Source organism: Podarcis melisellensis, assembly GCF_964234715.1.
Source record: "Podarcis melisellensis genome assembly, chromosome: Z".
NCBI classification, from domain to species: domain Eukaryota; kingdom Metazoa; phylum Chordata; class Lepidosauria; order Squamata; family Lacertidae; genus Podarcis; species Podarcis melisellensis.
The window spans coordinates 47,099,202-47,111,505 of record NC_138547.1 but is presented as its reverse complement, the minus strand read 5'-3'; the positions used below and the strand labels follow the sequence as shown (position 1 = coordinate 47,111,505).

At 46.3% G+C, this 12,304-nt stretch overlaps 1 protein-coding gene across 12 annotated transcripts in view; it reads right to left on the bottom strand.

The window, feature by feature from the left end:
* Positions 1-12,304, bottom strand: part of LOC309361785 (5-hydroxytryptamine receptor 2A-like) — a 239,788-nt gene that overhangs the window by 93,839 nt on the left and 133,645 nt on the right. For 7 of the 12 annotated variants that reach the window (XM_081896974.1, XM_081896976.1, XM_081896979.1 and 4 more), the window contains exons 2-3: positions 5,719-5,840; positions 4,516-4,595 (exon numbers count right to left, since the gene is read on the bottom strand). The gene's annotated coding sequence lies outside the window, so the exon portion shown is untranslated. The remainder of the gene's footprint in view (positions 1-4,515; positions 4,596-5,718; positions 5,841-12,304) is intronic. The other 5 variants (XM_081896970.1, XM_081896977.1, XM_081896973.1 and 2 more) reach the window with 1 other exon arrangement.

Here is a 12,304-nt window from a genome sequence, read left to right as displayed (position 1 = left end):
TTGACTGCAGCACAAGCTTCTGGAAAAGAACAGTCACCAAGGTGCACTCTCTCTCTTTAGCCTTCTTGGTGGAGAAGGATGTCACAGCATTCAAAGGGGGAGCTCAGCCTCCACCATGGCAAGACTAATGGAAAGAGTTTGTTTACCCAATCTGTCATGACCCTGGAGTAGAGTGAAGACTCCTTAGAAAGGGAAGAGCATGCAAGGTCGGCCCCAGAAGCACTCTCAGATGAACCTGAGAGGCCAGCGTGCACTCCTTCTGGCCCAAGGATATTGGACTGCCATCCTCTAATACAAAGGTCTGCACTACAGAAGACCTAAGTGCCTCCCTTCTCCATCTCAGTATGAGATTACCGGAGAAGGCTGAGCTCCTTTAAGTAGAGCAGTCTTGCAAGCATGGGTGGGCTTAGCAATTAGGTTGCAGCTGCTGCTGACGCTGGTCTCAACTTCAGCTTGTTCCCTGCTGTGATACCCCACTGGACAGGCTCAAGCCCCCTTCCCATGGGACAGCTGCAAGCTCCTGTCCTCTTTGATTTGGCTTGGCAGTAGGTGAGGTAGAAATACTCCTGCTGGCCCTTTTGGTTAGCTTGCTAATGTCCAGAGAAGCTAGCAACTGTTGGATCTCAGATAAGGAGACAGCAGTCTCCCTGTAAACTCTGTATGAACATGTGGCTAAGAAGTTGCCCTTATCACTTGCTGGGTCCAGAGTTTTGAAGGGTCTCAACTCTGCCACCCCCCCAAAAAAACCCCTCATAACAATAGAATCATGAAATTGTAGAGTTGGAAGGGATCCCCATGACAAATGGCCATCCAACCTCTGCTTACAAACCTCCAATGGAGGTGAGCCCACAATCTCCCACAGTGGACTGCTCCACTGTGGAACAGCTCTTACTGTCAGAAAGTTCTTCCTGATGTTTGGTCAGAATCTCCTTTCTTGTAACTTGAAGCCATTGGTTCAAGTCCTACCCTCCACAGAGGCAGCAAACAAGCTTCTCCATCTTCTATGTGACAATCCTTCAGTTATTTGGAGATGGCTATCGTATCTCCTCTCTATCTCCTTTTTTCTAGGCTAAACATACCCAGCTCCTGCAACCGTTCTTCATAAGGCTTGGTTCCCGGATCATCTTTTGCCCACACTCCAGCTTGTCAACATCCTCCTTAAAATGTGCCCAGAACTGGACACAAGACTCCAGGTGTGATCTGGCCAAGGCAGAATAAAGCAGTACTACTACTTCCCTTGGCCAGGACACTGATACTTCTGTGGATGCAGGCAGAATAACATTGGGGAGGGGGTGGGGCGGTGTTTGCTGCTGCATCACATTGTTACCTCATGTTAATTTTGCGGTCTACTAAGAACCCTAGATCCTTTTCACATGTATTGCTGTCAAGCCAGGTTCTCCCCTTCCAGCTTAGGGTAAGCAAATAAGTGTGAGCTGTAGAGAGAGGATTCTGCTTGGGTGTGAGGAAAGGGCAGTTAGGGAGGGTTGTTAGTCCCTAGTACATACATCTATAAATACATGCACACACATATAGCCTCCCTGCACACGAGGGTGGTCCAACCTCTCAGACCAAGTGAGCTGAACACTGAATTAAGTTTCCATATCATAAATCAAGACAGTTAATATTATTTAATATACACTACTAATATATCAAATTAATATTAAATCCTACAGAAGCAGAAAAGGCAACTCACCCTTCCTTCCTTCCTCCCCTTGTTCTTTCCCAGTGTTGAATCGGGTCAGAACTACAAATTGTAACATCAGATTGGAATTCCAGATGGTGTGTTCAGGACTTGGAGCAAGTCTGAGTCCATCGATTCCATGTGCTGAATACGGTATCTGTTCTGACTGCAGCCCTGACTCCATTCCCAACACAACATTAATGCAGAACAAATTGGGACATATCCTCTCAATAATTAATTCCAAGATTGCCCAAGATTTGTGGGCGAAGAGGGGCCAGGGCTCCAACAGCAGTCAACAATATAGGAGCAAAACCATTAGCAGTGTATGAAGCTAGGAAGGAACTCAGAGCAAGAGAGAGCCATATATTTATAAGTGGAATGAGGAGGGGGGCAGGATACATAGCACAGCACAACATTTGCACCCCTACTTAAGCAGGAACCTCATTTTAAGTCTCTGGGGCTTGCTTCTGAGTAAATACACAAAACAAGCTCAGGTCTTAAGCACTGTCACCACTTCAGCTAAGAGTCTCCCACCCCACCTGACTTCCAAACACACACACACACACACACACCCTTTGAGTTCAACTGTAAAGGGGATTCTCCTCAGCCAACCACCTCCCAGAAAAAGTCAGGAAGATCCTAATAGGACACCCCCCAAGCCCACCTCAAAAAGGGACAGCCCTGTTTAACCCTCCCTCAAATTCTGCGAGGGGACTCTATTTACCACAGGCAATCCTCCCCCCATAAAGTCACTCTGCCCTTCCAGGTCCCCCCAGTGACACCCTGCATTTCCTCCTCGCTCACCCCATCCCGTTTTCTGCCACCTGCTCGACTTTGGTCTCCTCAGTGGCTGGCGTCTTTTTTATGTGTGGGCAGCAGCAGCAGCAGCAGCAACCGCATTCCCTCAAGGCCACTGCCACGCTCCTTGGTCACCATGCTGCATGAGGCATGAGTCTGACCTCGCCAGCAACTCCTCCCAGCAGTCAGCAGAGGGGCACGTCAGAGCTAAAGGTGGCAGTCGCCATAAGACATGTGCAGGTGTCGCCTCTTTCTCCTTTCCCTGCCTGGGCGCCGGCAGCCGCTAGGAAAGTGTGTCTTCTCTTTAGCAAGGGAAGAAGAGATGGCAGACAGGAGCTGCAGCTGGCTTTTACCTATCATGCATTGCTGCTGAGGGCTGCCAAAAAAAGGTGACCCTTGAGCCACATGTTGGACCACCCTGCTGCTCACAATAAAGTAATACATCAGCACGACCACCAGCCTAGAATCCTTCTTCTTAGCATGCCATGTTTTCTATATACAGGGAGCATTTTACATGGAGGAGCATTCAGGGCTTATCCACACTTATCTTTTGTCTACATTTTCTAGGCATGCTCTGTGCCTTAAAGCTTCACTTCGAAGCATCCCTTTTTTGCTCCAGGGCTTCCTCCATGAAAACTCACTCTTTACTGCTAAATTGGAGCAAACAGCAATCCATGGAAAACCTGTGCAATTGGTTGAACTTTAGCTTTAAAGACCAGGTTTTTGCAGGGAAAGCTCTTGGTTTGCAAAAAGAAAAAGAAAAAAAAGAGCCCTCTGGCACAGAGCTTTAAAGCTAGCAGACCTTTACCTGGAAAGCGCTACATGTGGCTAAGCCCACAGACAAGCAAACCCATTTCCTTCCCCAGTGATTCAGCCCAATAGGAGTTGAGTCACATGATTCCCTTAGTTCCTTCCATACAGAACAACCAGTTCTATCAGAACTCCAGTCCTGTGGATCATATTCACCACGAGTGCATTGCAGAGAGCACTCCCATGCAATCCCCCCCCCCCCGTTTAATTAAAAGCAGCCACAGAGGCATGAATAAAGCAATCCCATTAACAAATTCCAAAGCTGGGGCTGTGCAAATAAGGAGACTGCGAAGTTAAAATGTAAGCAACATAAGAAAAATGTCAGAAAAAAACCAACAATTTTTCATTTCTGCAGCCAGGTCATTTGTTGGAAATGTTAAGTATGGCTTGCAGATGATAACTAAGTTGACTGCCCTTTGCGGCATTCCCTCCTTTGCCCCTTAGTGCCCAGAATTTGCATTTTAGTATAGTTTAAGAAAATCACTCGAACATGACTCTCATTTGACTTCGGAAGAAGAAATGCGAATAGGCATGGCCTCATTTGCTGAAGTCTCCATTGCAATAAAGCTGTGAAGAGGGACCGTTCTGGAAGGATCATGCGGAGCTGAAGATCAAAGGTGCCAGAGAGGTTGAGTGGTGCCTTTATGACAAAGTTTTAAGACTGTCAACAGGCAACTCTGCCAGATCACTGCCCCACTTGATGAAACATGCCTACTTTAGCACAAGCAGCCCCTCCAAACCTCCACTGTTAATATTAGGAAAATGTGAGCTCAGCTCATACAAAGCTGCCTTCAACGGAGTCAGGCTACTGGGTCCATCTTGCCAAGATGGGCTACTCCAGCCTTCACCAACCTGGAGCCTGCAAGTGTGGTGTCATCATTAGAGTGCTGGACCAGAACCTAGAAGACCCGGGTTCCAAGTCCTCACTCAGCCCACAAAGCTCACTGGGTGACCTTGGGGATAAAATGTAGACAAGAAGAAGTTTCATGCAACCTTGAGCTCCTTGTGGGAAAGGTGCAATATAAATGCAATAAGTTATAATAAATAAACAGTTTTTGGATTACAGCTTCCACCACCCTCACTAGCGGTTGTGCTGACTAGAGATGGTGGGATCTGCAGTCCAAAGCACCTGGTGAGCACCAGGTTGGGGAAGGCTGCTCTTAATACAATCACAGCCCCTGACAGTTTGGTGACACAGAAACTATTTTACAGTCTTTTGCAAATACCTTTGATTCTCTGCGGCAGAACATCCAGCCACAATAGAAGCCAGCCGAGTGCAGAGAGGCAAGCCTAGTAGAAGGAAAAGCTACGTAGGAAAAAAAGGCCTTCTGATGTTATTATTTCTATGATTATCATATATATTGGTATTTGTGTCACAGAGTAGCATAAGAAAGAAGCAGGTTGCTGCCCCGATGATTGTACAACCTAAATTTAGAACATGTTTGTGTGCATCTACAATCAAAAAGGGAGAGAAGGGAGAACCAAGGGTAAGAAGAGATGAATTAATGAAAGTCGATGCAGTTTCATGTATTTAAAAGAACACAAATCATTTTTCTTTTCCAGTTGTAGATTAGGACTAAGGGAGTCTTCGCCAGCCTGGTGCCTTCTAGACATTGTATACTTTTTTATTTGTCCATTTCTGTCCCACTTTTCCTCCAAGGAGCTCAAGATGGTGTACGTGGTACTCCCCCCTCCCCATTTTATTTGCCCTACAGCCTTGCACGGCAGGCTGGGCCGAAGACAGTGAGCTTTGTGGCTAAGTGGGGATTTGAACCCCGGTTTCCCAGGGCCTAGTTCAACACTATAACCACCGCATCACACAGGATCTCAGTGCTGGCTATGGCAGAAGGGAGCTGTACTCCAAACCCCCAGAAGGCACCTGGCTGGCGAGGGCTCAACTAAGGGATGAAGCTAAAATCCACGGAAGGATGTGGGATTTGAGGAAGGATGTGAAGGAGAGGAAATATCTGGCCCTTAGAGTTGGTCTTGGAAGGATCTCCAAACAGAAGGATCTAGGAGGCCTATTGGGTGGAAGAGACACCCACTCCTATACCCTCTAAGACGCCACCAAGTGAAAGCAGGACGTGTGTCTTCTGGGGCCACGGTCCTGCATGAGTCACGGGACTCATGCAAGAAGAGCATAGCCCCCCCCCATATGTATCTTTAGGGGCCATGCTCTCATGGGAGCCAAGTGACTCATGCGAGAGCAGGATCCCCTAAAATGGGCATCTTTGGAGCCCATGCTCTCATGCAAGCCAAACAAGACATCCCAGGAGCTAATCAGAAGCCAATATGGCTCCTGTAAATCTGGATGTCCTACTTAAAGCAGTATGCAGTCCCATGGCTTTCACCCTGGTAAGCATGCCAAGACCCTTGGCTCATCTAAATCCCAGTTGGGCCTGCTTCAAACATCTGGGCTTGAGGCTTACCTTGCCTTGATCTAGGTCCCACGAAGGTCACTCACACCCCAGTCTGTTGAATGCAGAGGTGCCTGCCAAAAAGGCAAACCTAGGCACTAGCATCTGGCTCCAGGATGAGATGAAAGTTCCACCTGCAGGAAGGAAAGAGGAAGACCTCTCAGTAAGTTCAGAAAACTCTTTGTAGGGCACAAAGTTTGGGGAAAGAAAGGGAGAGATTTGCCCTCCATGCTGCCCTCTGTTCATTTTTTGACTGGATTCTCATGCATGCCCCACACATTTCAGAACCACCATAAATTCTCTCCCCATTAGCTGGCAAAAAAGCCACATGAAAGCCACAAAATAAAGACTTCGCCCCATCGCCAGTTGCAGTCACCACTTATCTATTTTGCTTCTTAACCAAGCCAGGTAAATGAAATGCTCACTTTTCAAAGATGGTGTTGTGCACAAAGGGAGAGGGGCTTTAGCTCACTTCCCTCTGCAGCACATGCAGAAACTGCAGAACCCACTATTAGTCTTGAGAGCTCAATCTGTCAGAGCCTGTCATTGCATGCAGGGGAAGTCCATAACTCAGCCCATGGGTTGAGACCCACTGGCTCCCCTCACCTGGTTTAGCTGACCGGTGGAAGCTATTCTAAGGGTGTGACCACTGTCACATGCTGACAGCTTCTAGGAGTCCCAGGTGAGAGCTGAGTGGAGGCTGGGGATCAAAAGTGGGCAAACCACCCCAGAAGGAGCACCATGTGTCCTCCACCGGATGAACTACACTTCCCCTAACACTTCTTAAACCCCAAATAATAACACTAATAATCAATTATTTTCTAAAACAAATATTCTGGCCTTTGAGCCTGCCCGTTCATTGTACTCTTTAATCTGGATGTCATCATGCCGCCTTAAGGGACCAGTTTGCACATTTTACTGATTTTAGGAAGGTACTTTTAAGGCTGCCTTTTCCAATAGTTTGTTCAAGGGTGGTGTCTAATAAGAAAATAAAGTATGAATAAATCATCCAACCTCATTAACAATGTATGAATTAACATGACAGAATGCTACAGCACAAAGATCTATCCACCCAAAGGCGAATGTGTAAATACTGGAACACTTGTTTGCAAAGAAAACCTTTAACTTGTGCCTGGAATCTTACATGGTAAGGCTCTTCCAGCATGCCCCCATGCTGGATGCAGCCGCCGGAGCTGGGAGATCCTGTGTGTTCAGATAACATAATTATAAGAGCCTCTTCAGGATTTCTGATACCACGTACTGTAATCACACAAGGGAGGGGGCTGTCGAGACAACAGCATGAGCTGTGTCTACACACAGACACACACAGACACACACACACACACACACACACACACCAGTGTAGAATGGGTTGCCAGTGCTGCTGAAGTGCCCCCCCCCGCCCCACTGAAGCCAAGCAGGGCCATGCTGTGCCACCTGCTCCAAGGCCCAGAGACCATCAGCAGCTGGCAGAGAGGGAAGGACAGGGAGCCAGGGATAAGGCCTGCCAGGATGTGCCCTCTCTCCAGTGTCCTAGAACCACTCAATCAGCATGAAAAGGGAGCTTTTTCAGCGACTGAAAAGAGGTCTTCTCACCCTGTATGCTGATGGGAGCCAATCAAGGTGGAAGGAGGTGAGTCAGTCACTAAGGATGGGCCTCCAGGGTCACTCTGGAGAAGGGGCACAGAAAGACCACTGAGGAGTTGTTCTCTGTGCTCCAAAGCTGAGCATTTAGGTACACTGAAAACATAAGGTTCTTTCAGTTTCAAGAGAATGGTGTGCAAGTTATGTTATGTACAAAGGAGCTTCAAGGAAAACACAACTTGGCTTACCACTCTGAAAGAAGATATTAGAGCACTCAAAATCATTTTCCCATGTACATGCACAGAAAATAGATCTAGCTGAAAGGCAACACATGGAGATCTGCATTGATCATTGCAATGCATCTATTATTATTATTATTATTATTATTATTATTATTATACTGCATAATCTTAGACGGTTGTATCTCTTAGAAGGGGATTGTCACAGGAGCATGCCTGCCAATAATCACACAGGTCAAAGATGGAGTTAACTCTTTACTAGCAAAAAACATGAACTCCACAGTCTTGGTTAAGTGTCAGGCCTAATGAGCAGAGCAGCTCATTCCCAGTGGTCTTCCTCCATGTAAATCAGTTGCCAACACCGAAAGTCCCTGCCTCCTTACCATGGCTTTCATCAAGCAACTGGAGACTCCACCTGCAAGCAACTAACCTCTCTTCTGCCCTTTTCATGCCTCTTCTGGTTCTGGGAGACAAGGGGGCAGGGGAGCTCATCACAGCAAGAGGGGGAGACACTTGTGACCACCAGCCAGACTCATCTCTAACTCTTGGCCTCCCTCCTCCCACTCTTCTGCTTCAGCTTCTGCCTCTGATTCTGGACTTCTCTCTGGCGCAGACTCTCCCAGTTCTCTAAGCCCTGTTACCACTTCAGCTTCTGGCACCTCCTCTTCCCAGTCTTCCCTCTCATCTCCCTCTGACCACTCAGCATTGTGCAGCTACCACTCCCCAGGCTCTGAGCCTTCTCCCCTTGAGGGTTTCCCAAATGGTTCTTCCTACAATTCTTCTGCATCCAACTAGTTCGTGACAGGGACATGGCTGTGAGGGGGAGTGGGTGGAGTATCATGAAGAGATCCTGCACTTCTGAATTTGCCAGTACACCAATGTCCCACACCTGAAGGTGAACCCTCCCTTTTTTGCACCCAATTTACAAAATAGCCACACAGATGTGTAAAATTCTGCATGCTCCTTTAAAACCCACAGAAGCAGAAACTGGGAAAGGACTGTGCCCTTTCCATGCCGCACATTTCATCTGTGCTTGCTCTTTCAACTTGATAGCATTCATGTGCAGTTTTTTTATGTTCAGGAAGACAGAAACATAAAGAAGGAGAGCCTTCGCCCTTCACCCAAGGGTACAGATTGATATTTGCTTGCAAGGGAGTGAATCTCTGAACTGGTAAAAGCAAAGGTTTAATTAATTAACGAGAAAAGCTGGCAGAGATATTTAAGAAGAGGCAATTATAAGAGTGGGAGCAATATTGTGGGAGAAAGTATACAGAAGAGAATTTGCATAAAACTTCTCTCTCTCTGTCTTTATAAGCATCATCTTGGAAATGAGCCCACTGAATGATAACTCCTTTGTGGGCACTTTCACGGGAAGCAGAGCCGTTTCATGGGGTATTGATACCTCTGGGCTTGGAAGCACCTTACATATGCATTTTTTAAAAAGAAAAAATCGGTGATGGCCTGGATGGTTGCTTTACTCCAACCATGCACCGCCCATCCATTTTCTAGACAAGTCATAATAAAGCTGGTATTTCAAGAAGCATACTACAGTGGTACCTCGGGTTAAGTACTTAATTCGTTCCAGAGGTCCATACTTAACCTGAAACTGTTCTTAACCTGAAGCACCACTTTAGCTAATGAGGCCTCCTGCTGCCGCTGCGCCGTTCTCATCCTGAAGCAAAGTTCTTAACCTGAAGCACTATTTCTGGGCTAGCGGAGTCTGTAACCTGAAGTGTATGTAACCTGAAGCATATATAACCTGAGGTACCACTGTACTAGGCATTTAAGATGAGCACCATCAGTCAGCTAGGACAGAATAGCAAAGAGAATGTATTTCATGACCAGAAAGGGGGTGGAATGGACGACCCTTGTGACCCCTCCCAACTCTACAATTCTATGGTTCTATGATTTGCAGCGTGACATAGAATCGGCCCCAGACATATTTTTAACTTGGATTCCGAACTTCACATACAGAGTGGCAGTGTAGGCGTCTTGACCCAAGCTCTTGGCACAGCAGCCATGTTTCAATGCCTTCCCCTCAGATTCCCCCAAAATTCTAGCAGTCAGAGCTCAGTGTTTAGAGGGAAACACCTAGGCTATTCCATCAGCTGACCCTCAAGGGCCACCCAGATGCCCCTGGCCCCTCTAAAGCAGCAGCTGCTCTCTTTGCTGCTGCTGCTGCTGCTCATCAGGTGATTCCTGTTCAGCTGAAATGGGGAGGGGAAGATGAGAGGGAGGGCAGTCTTAGTCCTGCAGGAGCCAGCCAAAGGACCATCAAATCCAGGGCCAACAAGATGCCTATGGGAACCCTGCAAGCAGTACCTAAGCACAAGAGCCTTCTCCCCACTTGTGATCCCCAGCAGCTGGCATTCAGAAGGCACAACACAGTCAGGAATAACCTTATCCTCCAGGAATTTGTCTTTTAAAACCACCCAAGCCGGCAACCCCCATTACCCGTTGTGGGAGCGAGTTCCACATGTGATATGCAAAGAAGTGCTTTCTTTTCTCTGTCCTCCTGAATCTTCTCACCTCCTGCTTCACTGGACGGCCCCAAGTTCTAGTGCTATGAGGGAGGGAGGAAAACTTTTCTCTATCCACTTTCTCCACACAGTGCCTAATTTTTTTTTACACCTCTATCATTTCCCCTCTTACTTGTCTTTTCTCTAAACGGAAAAAAGCCCCAAATCTTATAACCTTTCCTCTGAGGGGAGCTTTGAAGCTGTACAATATCCTTTTTTTGCACTGAGGTGACTAGAGCTGTACACAGTACTTTCATGTGCTATCACACCACAGACTTGTATAACAGCATTATGATATTATAACATTCCCCTGGGTGATCTTCTCCCCCTCCACCAGCAGATCAGGAATCATTTGAGCAGCACAGAATAGGGAGCTCTCTTTCTCTCTCTCCCTCTCTCTCTCTCTCTGATTGCAGGGGGGGGGGAACCCTCAAATCGAGTTACAAAAAAATTGTGAAGATGGTGGGTGGGTGAGCAACCTCACACACCTTGGGGTATGCTGCTCCTGACCACTTTCCCCCAAAGGGAATACAGAACTTGAGATGAGTGGGAAGGATTCCCAATCTGGCATATAGGAGGACATTGTTACAGGTCTTTGGTCTCCAATAGTAGAAACTATTGCAAATGGAGTTCTCCACCCATCCAATAATTCATCTCTACCTGCTTGGTCCCCAGTAAGTAATGTTGTGCATGCCCCAATCACTGAGCAGCGAGAGGCTTCAGGGGTGCCTACACTTTACTCAGGAATTGGTTTCCTTGAACTGAAGGCAAATGGAGACTGTGGTGCCTTTAGAATATATGGTTTTATTTGAGCATAAGATGGAAGGGCTCACAGCATTAACACCCCAACAAATCTTGCCTCCCTAGTAGATTTCCAAAGAAGTTCCAAGTTCAGCTTTGGGTCCAGCACAAAGCAAGACACGCCTCTGCATTCAGCTTCCAACACAAGCCAAAACCTCATGCTCACACAAAAAAATCCCTTGACCTATTGCTTTCCATCCTAGGATGATGTGGCATCCAGCCAAGTGAGGTGGGAAAAGGCCATGCCCATTTGTCTCTATGGCAACTTCTTTGGCCATGTAAATAGTAGCATTTAACTGGATAGCCAAGGCTGGTTCAGAAGCCTCTTCTACTGGATTCTAAACTTTATTAGATACAGGATCACAAGCCTGGAAGGAACCCACATATATCATCCACACTGACCTCAAACCTATAACAATGATATGAAGAGAGACAGTGAGCAACATCCCATATTATAGTCTGCTATAGTATCTTTGAACACCAGAGCTGATTAGGATTTAGAGTCCCTCCCATCCCTATATCACACCAATTTCCTTTTGTTTCAAAACCCTTGCTGGTCTCAGAAATGGTGCTTGGAGTTGAAAGTCACTTTCCCATAGCCAAACCTACCACACAAAGTTATCATGGTGAAAAAGCTCTACATTCCACAACTACCACCCTGAGGTATTTTGCAGGAAGGCTGGGGAGACACACAAATCTTTAAATACAACATCTATGCCTGGAATAGCTCCACAAAGAGTGCTAATATTCAGGTCAGGGCAATACAAAATTGAAGAAAACTAATCACAATGGATTTAATCCAGATTATATCAGTTGAACTCAGATGCCATTGAAATCAATTAGACAAGTTGGTCATCATCATGACTTAACTCTCTTTGATGGAGAGTTGGCTGATTTTGGCTGATTTAGTCTGGATTCAATCTATTGTATTCTGAAGCCTCTCTCTAAAAGCAAAGCCCATCATTTTATGTTTCTCCCCCCCCCCAAAAAAAAAAAATCAGGACAAAGCAAAAGGATGATGGGTGGCACAATATGTAGGAAAATGCAATGTGTTTACAAGAGAATAAGTCAACTTTTAGATGAATACAGATGAACTCCCATGATGGATGGGAGAAATATTACATCAGGAGAGCTTTTACATGGAAAGAGTAACAGATAGGTTTATCAGGTCCTCTAGCTGATTTAGCAGAATATTTTAATACCTAAAACTGAGTAATATTTCATTCTTTCTTCTAATATGAACATAGTCATTTGACTCCAAAGTAGCCCTGCTAAGCAAAACAGACATGCTCTGTAGTTAAGTGGGTATATTTGATTGTAGCTTTTCTTTCTATCCAAGAGCCTATGATTTAGGTCCATGTTGCCTGCTAGCATCTTTCAGAGCACAGTGCCAACAAAACAAAGCTATAAACTTCAAATATTGTCAGCAGCATTGGGGTTGATCTGAAAGGGAGG